This window comes from Choloepus didactylus, chromosome 20 (assembly GCF_015220235.1).
Source record: "Choloepus didactylus isolate mChoDid1 chromosome 20, mChoDid1.pri, whole genome shotgun sequence".
Taxonomy (NCBI): domain Eukaryota; kingdom Metazoa; phylum Chordata; class Mammalia; order Pilosa; family Megalonychidae; genus Choloepus; species Choloepus didactylus.
The window spans coordinates 37600686-37611119 of NC_051326.1; the positions used below are offsets into that span (position 1 = coordinate 37600686).

A 10434-nucleotide genomic window follows, 5' to 3' on the forward strand; every position below is an offset into this window, starting at 1 on the left:
AGTGGTAAAAGAAAGCCCTCCTGAGGCCTGTTAGGAGACCCGGTTGCTAGAACTATAATTAACCATCTGTAAGTCCTCTGGTGAGCCACTTTCTCTGAAATGAAGAGGATTTTAACAATGCAGTCATTAAAGGTTCCTTTCTTTATTGATATCATAGGAGTTCAAACATCATCCAAGTTTTGTTTATTATGATAAAATGTACATAAAACTTACCATTTTAATCATTTAAAGTATATAATTCAGTGACATTAAGTAAATTGACAACAATGTGCAGCCATCACCCCTTTAAAAAGTTCCAGAACTTCCATTACCTTTAAAGGGAACCCTGTATTAAGCAGACACTCCTCTTTACTGCCTCTCCCCAGTCTCTGGCAACCAGTGTCTGCTTTTGGTCTCTATGGTTTTCTGCCTCTGCGGAAATTTCATATAAATAGAATCATAACATATATAGCCCTTTGTCTAGCTTCTTTCACTCAGCCGAATGCTCTTTTTTTTTTTCCTGGTAAGATGTTTTTAATGAAAATCTCATTTTGATCCTATATAGAGGCAACTCATGATACTCTGTTCTGTATTCTCGCTACTTTTCAGAGCTCACAGTACAATCATATGATATATACCGAAGTTTTTTGAAATCATTGCAACATGATAAAGAACACCACTATTCACCATTTAAAATATGTTCAATCTCCTCTAGTTTTTTTAAAGCACCAACTCTTTTCTTTAATATCTTTAATTTCTTTTGTTGTTTTGTGGGGGACCTCCTTGTCTGTTTTTTCTCCTAATTGTTGGATTTAGACTGACTTTTATTATTGCTTGTTTTTATTGTCTGTGTAGGTTTGTTGGGTTCACTTATGAGTTCCTTTACATTTTCAGTTGGAATTTTGTCTTCTACATCTGAATTCTCACCAGGTGGGATTACTGGCTGTTCTACAAAACTAGACGAGGAAATTTTATCCCTGACTGTATTCAAATGGCATTGAATATATTCTTCATGTGGTGCTAATGCCACTGTTTCAACCAGGCATCTTTCAGCTTTTAATAAGTCTTTCTCTTCAAAATAAACAACACAAAGATTATGTATTCCTTGCACATTGCTTGGATCCATCTCCAATATCTTTTCAAAACATTTTTTTGCTCCAAGAATATCTTTCAATTCATCAAAATATCTCCCTTTAAAATAAGACCCTTGATATAATCAGGGTAATAGCTCAGTAATTCTTCCAAATTTGGCAATGCCATTAATTCCTTTGCAGTCTGAGAGTATAAGAGTGCCAGATTAAACAAAGCACTTCCGAAGCCTGCTTGTAATTTTATGGCTTTCTTCATCCAAATCTCTGCTTCATTATCCTTTTTGTTATCCATAGCAAGCATTTCCAAATTGAAATAGCCATTAGCATCTTGTGGTTCTTCAGTTATATAACTTAGAAGTCATTTTCTAGGTTCAAGTCAGAGTTTCACCTCACTTGATTCTTGCATTTATATCTCAGAATCAAATAGCACTAACTTATGCTTTTAATTTAGTTCTAAAGCCAATTAAAGTATTTTAGGGCTTCATTTGTTCTTTAAGTTCAATATGAACAATAGCCAAATTGTACCAAAGATCTGCATTGTATCTGTCCAGCTCTAATGCTTTAAGATATGCTTCCTTTGCTTTGAGAGATTTATTCATTTTTAAAAACAATTCTCCTCTGCTAACGTAAGCCTGTTTGAAGTCAGGCCTCATATTTATTGCTTGTCGGTAAAGTTCATCTGCTTCTTCTAGTTGGCACTCATCTGCTCGGATCAGGGTGGCCAGATTGATATAAACATTTAAGTGGTTAGGAGCAATTCTGGCTGCATATTTTTTACCAGGAATAATCTGAGGCATCAGTGATTTAGGCATCATGTAAGATTCTTCAGCTTCTTTGGTTCTATTTAATTTTTTAAAAGTTCTTCCTACAAACATATGGGCACTAATATCATCTGGCTGAACATACGTTGCCTGTAAGAAGTCTTTCAAAGCTCTTTCAAAGTTCTTTTCATTTTCCAAGGCAGATCCACATTATTCCACAATTTGGCATTATTTTTATTTACCTTCAAAGCTGACATAAACAATGTATAATCAGATTCCCAATCCAATTTCTGTGGAGTGTCTTTAAGGCATGAGTAAATATCACCATAGATAGACAAACCCAAGATAGCTGTTTTTTTTAATTATTCATTGTATTGAGATATATTCACATACCACGCAGTCATACAAAACAAATCATACATTTGATTGTTCACAGTACCATTACATAGTTGTACATTCATTACCAGAATCAATCCCCAACACCCTCATTACCACACACACAAAAATAACTAGAATAATAATTAAAGTGAAAAGGAGCAACTAAAGTAAAAAAGAACACTGGGCGCCCTTGTCTGTTTGTTTCCTTCCCTCACCTTTCCACTCATTCATCCACAAACTAGACAAATGGGAGTGTGATCCCCATGGCCCCCCCAATCCCACTGCCCCCCCTCAAAAGCCACATTTTTATACAATTGTCTTCAAGATTCATGGGTTCTGGGTTGTAGTTTGATAGTTTCAGGTATCCACCACCAGCTACCCCAATTCTTTAGAACCTAAAAAGGGTTGTCTAAAGTGTGCGTAAGAGTGCCCACCAGAGTGACCTCTCAGCTCCTTTTGGAATCTCTCTGCCACTGAAGCTTATTTCATTTCCTTTCACATCCCCCTTTTGGTCAAGAAGATGTTCTCCATCCCACGATGCTGGGTCTACATTCCTCCCCGGGAGTCATATTCCACGTTGCCAGGGAGATTCGCTCCCCTGGGTTTCTGATCCCACGTAGGGGGGAGGGCAGTGATTTCACCTTTCAAGTTGGCTTAGCCAGAGAGAGAGGGCCACATCTGAGCAACAAAGAGGCATTCGGGAGGAGGCTCTTAGGCACAATTACAGGGAGGCCTAGCCTCTCCTTTGCACAACAGTCTTCCCAAGGGCAAATTCCATGGTAGAGGGCTCAATCCATCAAACCACCAATCCCCTATGTCTGTGGTCATGTTAGCAACCATTGAGGTAGGGCAGGCCAATACCCCTGCATTCTCCACCAGCTCCTCAAGGGGGCTCTGCATATTTTTTTCCTTGTTTTTTTTTTAAAAAAACTTTTTTTTCCTAAATCAACTGTATGAAAAATAAAAAAAATTAAAAAAAATTAAAAAAAATACAATAAAAGAACATTTCATAGAGACCATAACAAGGGAGTAAGAAAAAGACAACTAAACTAAGGTAACTACTTTACTTCCAACGTTTTCTTACTCTACCCCAAGAAAGTAACCTAATATAGCAACACTTCTGTGAACTTGGTCCTACTATACCCATCAGAAATTAACAGACCATAGTCATTCCTGGGCATTCCCAGAACATTAAATTTACCCATGATAGCTTATCTGCTCTTCTTGGATTATTGTTCCCCCTTCCTTAATTGCTCTCTACATTCTACATTATAAACCATTCGTTTTACATTTTTCAAAGTTCATATTAGTGGTAGCATGTAATATTTGTCTTTTTGTGCCTGGCTTATTCTGCTCAGCATTATGTCTTCAAGGTTCATCCATGTTGTCATATGTTTCACAACATCGTTCCTTACTGCCATGTAGTGTTCCATTGTGTGTAGATACCACATTTTATTTATCCACTCATCTGTTGAAGGACATTTGGGTTGTTTCCATCTCTTGGCAATTGTGAATAATGCTGCTATGAACATTGGCATGCAGATATCTGTTCGTGTCACTGCTCTCCGATCTTCCAGGTATATACCGAGAAGTGCAATCGCTGGATCGAATGGTAACTCTATATCTAGTTTTCTAAGGAACTGCCAGACAGACTTCCAGAGTGGCTGAACCATTATACAGTCCCACCAACCTGAATAAGAGTTCCAATTTCTCCACATCCCCTCCAGCATTTGTAGTTTCCTGTTTGTTTAATGGCAGCCATTCTAACCGGTGTTAGATGGTATCTCATTGTGGTCTTAATTTGCATCTCTCTAATAGGTAGTGAAGCTGAACATTTTTTCATGTGTTTCTTGGCCATTTGTATTTCCTCTTCAGAGAACTGTCTTCTCATATCTTTTGCCCATTTTATAACTGGCCTGTCATTGAGTTGTAGGATTTCTTTATATATGCAAGATATCAGTCTTTTGTCAGATACATGGTTTCCAAAAATTTTTTCCCATTGAGTTGGCTGCCTCTTTACCTTTTTGAGAACTTCCTTTGAGGTGCAGAAACTTCTAAGCTTGAGGAGTTCCCATTTATCTATTTTCTCTTTTGTTGCTTGTGCTTTGGGTGTAAAGTCTAGGAAGTGGCCACCTAATACAAGGTCTTGAAGATGTTTTCCTACATTATCTTCTAGGAGTTTTATGGTGCTTTCTTTTATATTGAGATCTTTGGTCCATTTTGAGTTAATTTTTGTGTAGGGGGTGAGGTAGGGGTCCTCTTTCATTCTTTTGGATATGGATATCCAACTCTCCCAGCCCCATTTGTTGACAAGAAGTTTATGACTCAGTTCAGTGACTTTGGGGGCCTTATCAAAGATCAGTCAGCCATAGATCTGGGGGTCTATCTCCGAATTCTCAATTCGATTCCATTGATCTATATGTCTATCTTTGTGCCAGTACCATGGTGTTTTGACAACTGTGGCTTTATAATAAGCTTCAATGTCAGGGAGTGTAAGTCCTCCCACTTCGTTTTTCTTTTTTAGAGTGTCTTCAGCAATTCGAGGCATCTTCCCTTTCCAAATAAATTTGATAACTAGCTTTTCCAAGTCTGCAAAGTAGGTTGTTGGAATTTTGATTGGGATTGCATTGAATCTGTAGATGAGTTTGGGTGGAATTGACATCTTAATGACATTTAGCCTTCCTATCCATGAACATGGAATATTTTTCCATCTTTTAAGGTCCCCTTCTATTTCTTTTAATAGAGTTATGTAGTTTTCTTTGTATAGGTCTTTTACATCTTTGGTTAAGTTTATTCCTAGGTACTTGATTTTTTTAGTTGCTATTGAAAATGGTATCTTTTTCTTGAGTGTCTCTTCGGTTTGTTCATTTCTAGCATATAGAAACATTACTGACTTGTGTGCATTAATCTTGTATCCTGCTACTTTGCTTAATTTGTTTATTAGCTCTAGTAGCTGTATCGTCGATTTCTCAGGGTTTTCCAGATATAAGATCATATCATCTGAAAACAATGACAGTTTTACTTCTTCCTTTCCAATTTGGATGCCTTTTATTTCTTTGTCTTGCCGGATTGCCCTGGCTAGCATTTCTAGCACAATGTTGAATAACCGTGGTGATAGCGGGCATCCTTGTCTTGTTCCTGATCTTAGGGGGAAGGCTTTCAGTCTCTCACCATTGAGTACTATTCTGGCTGTGGGTTTTTCATATATGCTCTTTATCATATTGAGGAAGTTTCCTTCAATTCCTACCTTTTGAAGTGTTTTTATCAAAAAGGGATGTTGGATTTTGTCAAATGCTTTTTCAGCATCTATTGAGATGATCATTTGATTTTTCCCTTTTGATTTGTTAATGTGTTGTAATACATTGATTGATTTTCTTATGTTGAACCATCCTTGCATGCCTGGAATGAACCCCACTTGGTCATAGTGTATGATTTTTTTAATGTGTCTTTGGATTCGTTTTGCAAGTATTTTGTTGAGGATTTTTGCATCTACATTCATTAGGGAGATTGGCCTGTAGTTTTTCTTTTTTATAGCATCTTTGCCTGGTTTTGGTATTAGATTGATGTTAGCTTCATAAAATGAGTTAGATAGTGTCCCATTTTCTTCAATGTTTTGAAAGAGTTTAAGTAAGATTGGTGTCAGTTCTTTCTGGAAAGTTTGGTAGAATTCTTCTGTGAAGCCATCTGGCCCTGGGCATTTATTTGTGGGAAGTTTTTGATGACTGATTGGATCTCTTTGATTGTGATGGGTTGGTTGAGGTCTTCTGTTTCTTCTCTGGTTAGTCTAGGTTGTTCGTATGTTTCCAGGAAATTGTCCATTTCCTCTACATTATCCAGTTTGTTGCCATACAGTTGTTCATAGTACCCTCTTATAATTTTTTTAATTTCCTCGGGATCTGCAGTAATGTCACCTTTTAATTCATTATTTTGTTTATATGGGTCTTCTCTCTTTTTGATTTTGTCAGTCTAGCTAGGGGCTTGTCAATCTTGTTGATCTTCTCAAAGAACCAACTTTTGGTGTTATTTATCCTCTCTATTGTTTTTTTGTTCTCTATGTCATTTATTTCGGCCTTAATCCTTGTTATTTCTTTTCTTCTACTTGGTTTAGGATTGGTTTGCTGTTTATTTTCTACCTTTTTTCAGTTGATCCATTAGTTCTTTGATTTTGGCTCTTTCTTCCTTTTTAATATATGCATTTAGTGCTATAAATTTCCCCCTCAGTACCACTTTTGCTGCATCCCATAGGTTTTGGTATGTTGTGTTCTCATTTTCATTCTTCTCTATATATTTAGCAATTTCTCTTGCTATTTCTTCTTTAATCCACTGATTGTTTAGGAGGGTGTTGTTTAACCTCCAGGCATTTGTGAATTTTCTAAGTCTCTGATGGTTATTGACTTCTAATTGTATTGCATTGTGGTCAGAGAATGTGCTTTGAATAATTTCAATCTTTTTAAATTTATTGAGGCTTGTTTTATGTCCCAGCATATGATCTATTCTGGAGAAAGTCCTGTGAGCACTAGAGAAGTATGTGTATCCTGGTGATTTGGGATGTAATGTTCTACATATGTCTGTTAAATCCAATTCATTTATCAGATTGTTTAGGTTTCCAATTTCCTTATTGGTCTTCTGTCTGGTTGATCTATCTATAGGAGAGAGTGATGTGTTGAAGTCTCCCACAATTATTGTGGAAATATCAATTGCTTCCTTTAGTTTTGCCAGTGTTTCTCTCATGTATTTTGTGGCACCTTGATTGGGTTCATAAACATTTATGATTGTTATTTCTTCTTGTTGAACTGCCCCTGTTATTAGTATGTAGTGACCTTCTTTGTCTTTCAAAACATCCCTGCATTTAAAGTCTATTTTATCTGAGATTAATATTGCTACACCTGCTTTCTTTTGGCTGTAGCTGGCATGAAATATTTTTTTCCATCCTTTCACTTTCAATTTCTTTGTGTCCCTGTGTCTAAGATGAGTCTCTTATATGCAGTATATTGATGGTTCATTTTTTCTTTGATCCATTCTGCAAATCTATACCTTTTAATTGGTGAGTTTAATCCATTTACATTCAATTTTATAACCGTGAAGGCATTTCTTGAATCAGCCATCTTATCCTTTGGTTTATGTTTGTCATATATATTTTTTCCTCTCTCTATTAATGTCCTTTAATGTACCCATACCAAATCTCTTTAGTACTGAACCTTTCTCCAAGTTTCTCTCTCCTTTCTTTGTTTCTCTGTCTGTAGGGCTCCCTTTAGTATCTCCAGTAGGGCAGGCTTCTTGTTAGCAAATTCTCTCAGCATTTGTCTGTCTGTGAAAAATTTAAGCTCTCCCTCAAATTTGAAGGAGAGCTTTGCTGGATAAAGTATTCTTGGTTGGAAATTTTCCTCACTCAGAATTTTAAATATGTCGTGCCATTGCCTTCTCACCTCCATGGTGGCTGCTGTTTAGTCACTACTTAGTCTTATGCTGTTTCCTTTGTATGTGGTGAATTGCTTTTCTCTTGCTGCTTTCAGAACTTGCTCCTTCTCTTCCGTATTTGACAGTGTGATCAGAATATGTCTCGGAGTGTGTTTATTTGGGTTTATTGTATTTGGAGTTCGCTGGGCATTTATGATTTGTGTATTTATGGTGTTTAGAAGATTTGGGAAGTTTTCCCCACAATTTCTTTGAATACTCTTCCTAGACCTTCACCCTTTTCTTCTCCTTCTGGAACACCAACAAGTCTTATATTTGGACGTTTTATATTATATATCAAATCCCTGAGGTCCACTTCAATTTTTGCAATTTTTTTCCCCATTCGTTCTTTTGTGCTTTCATTTTCCATTCTGTCATCTCCCAGGTCACTGATATGTTGTTCAACTTCCCCTAGTCTTGTACTATGAGTATCCAGAATCTTTTTAATTTGGTCAACAGTTTCTTTAATTTCCATAAGATCATCTATTTTTTTAATTTAGTCTTGCAATGTCTTCTTTATGCTCTTCTAAGGTCTTCTTGATGTCCTTTATATCCTGTTCCATGCTCTTTGTGATGTCCTTTATATCCCGTGCCATAGTCTCATCGTTCATCTTTAGTTCTTTAATTAGTTGCTCTAAGTACTGTATTTCTTCTGATCTTTTGATTTGGGTGCTTGGGCTTGGGTTATCCATATCTTCTGTTTTTTTCATATGCTTTAAAATTTTCTGTTGTTTTTGGCCTCTTGGCATTTGCTTAACTTGGTAGGGTTCTTTTAGGATTTGTAGACCAATTGAAATCCTTATCTCTAATTTGTCAGGTCTACAGCTTCGTGGTGTACACTTTCTCTAACTAACCAGCAGGTGGTGTCCGCAAGCCACCTGTTCCCCTCAAGCCAGTTCTCCCCCGCTTTGCCTCTGTGGTGAGTGGGGTGGGGAGTAAGTCTTGTGGGGTCCAGTTGGTGTACCAAGCTTGTGTGTGTAGTTGGTGTTGCCCGCTTTGTATAAGGGGCGTGTGTCTGGGTGGTCAGGGAGGGGGGCAGCTCTAACAATGAAATCTCCCTGGTGTTCCCAGAGTTTTAAAGCTGCTGCAATAGTCTAATCCTTCAGTTCAGTCCTGCCACAGTTTGTCTCTACCATTGACCCACAAGTCCTTGGTATTGGTATGTGGCCCCTGAGACTTGTGAATGGGTCCCTCTTCCAGGCCTTGCATCCCCTGGTCCTCTGTTGAGGGATGACTGTGAAGATAGCTTTTTAAATACACTTTTATTTGATATTTTCTGCCATCTGTGGGCTACCAAAATACAGAACCCCATGCTAGGAACATAAAATACTCTTTCAGCAACAACAAATTCAACTGGAAGAAAAAGGTTTGATGCAGGAATAAACAGTAACATGATTAAATGAAGTGCCATTAAAACAGTCTTGGAGGAATCACTAGGGTATTGGAGATGGAATATTTCGAAAGCCACCAAAAACAAAAGAAAGTAAATGTGGCAAGATTTCGACTACCCAGAAATGTCTGTGGTATTGTTCCCATGGTCCAATCACAGCAGAGTTCTGAAGGATTTAATAAAGCCAAGCATTCACAGAAAAGAGGTAGTCAAAAGTAAGCTGCCTTGTAGGAATTGGGCTTGCAGCAGCTGGGTTATCAAACCTTTCCTCGGAGAAACTGCCCAGCAGTAGTACATAATAATGACAAAGTATACCTTGGGCAATAAACACTTCATACACACAACAAATTCCCACAACTGTTATTCCTTGTTCTTTATACAATGTTACAACAGTCACTGAAAACACTTTCAATGCAATTGGAGTCCACACTATGGAATTATCTGGTCCTTTTGATTTGGTATATGACAAAAATGTGGCTAGAAAAAAGATAGATGACAAAAGTTCTGCTCTTCCTACAATGCCTGTTACTGCTTCTGTGTGTATTGGGTGCACTACAAAAAGTAAAGAAGCAATCACACTACTCCTGTTGTTCAGAAAATGTCTGCAGACTTTAAGAAATATCACACTAACCACAGCATGAAAAATTAGATTGAGGAGATGACATGACATTGGTTTCAGTTCACTAAATAGATAATTTAAATGAAATGTCAATACTGTTAAAGGATGGTAAGACTTGTGGCTTCTCTCCTCAGACACAGGAGTTCCCAGAAGTCATTCTGAATAAAGGTTTTAAAGGTGTTGATGGATGTAAGTCTTTATTATCCAGTATTGCTGAAACATCACCAAAAATAAAACCACAAAAGAGGCTGATCCAGTAGCAGGCAGTCACAACAAATACCATCAAGGTTACTTCTTTGACGTTAATATCAGCCATTTTTTCCACAAGTACTCATCGACAAAAACTGACTGCTATATTCAAAGCTGAGACTCACATGGGTGTTTGCAGGATCTTTGGGAACAAAACCTGCAATCATTGGGGAATGTCACCTGAAATTCCATTTATCTCTATTTCATCCTCCTTCATCAGGTCCTTACTCCTTCTGTGGAAACTGGTGATTTCTCTAGCTGTCTTTGTGGAAGTCTGTTTGTCAATTCCACTTCCCAACCTCTGCTTTCACGGGTGGCTTCATTAGGGCAGGCACCTCGAGATGCTGGGAAAGGTTCCACAGGGATGGCTGCTTAGGAAAAGTGCAGGAAGAAGGGCCTGGCGAGTGGGGCCCAAAGCCAGAGTCAAGGTCTGACTCGCTCAGGCCACCAGCGTGAATGTGCCTCCAGCAGAACGCTTTTGAGGTTCATCTATGATGTAGCTTGTATCAGTTT

General features: G+C 37.8%; 1 pseudogene; it reads right to left on the bottom strand.

Moving 5' to 3' along the window:
• Positions 1 to 658: 658 nt before the first annotated feature.
• LOC119516769 lies at positions 659 to 9988 on the bottom strand (annotated as a pseudogene).
• Positions 9989 to 10434: the final 446 nt, after the last annotated feature.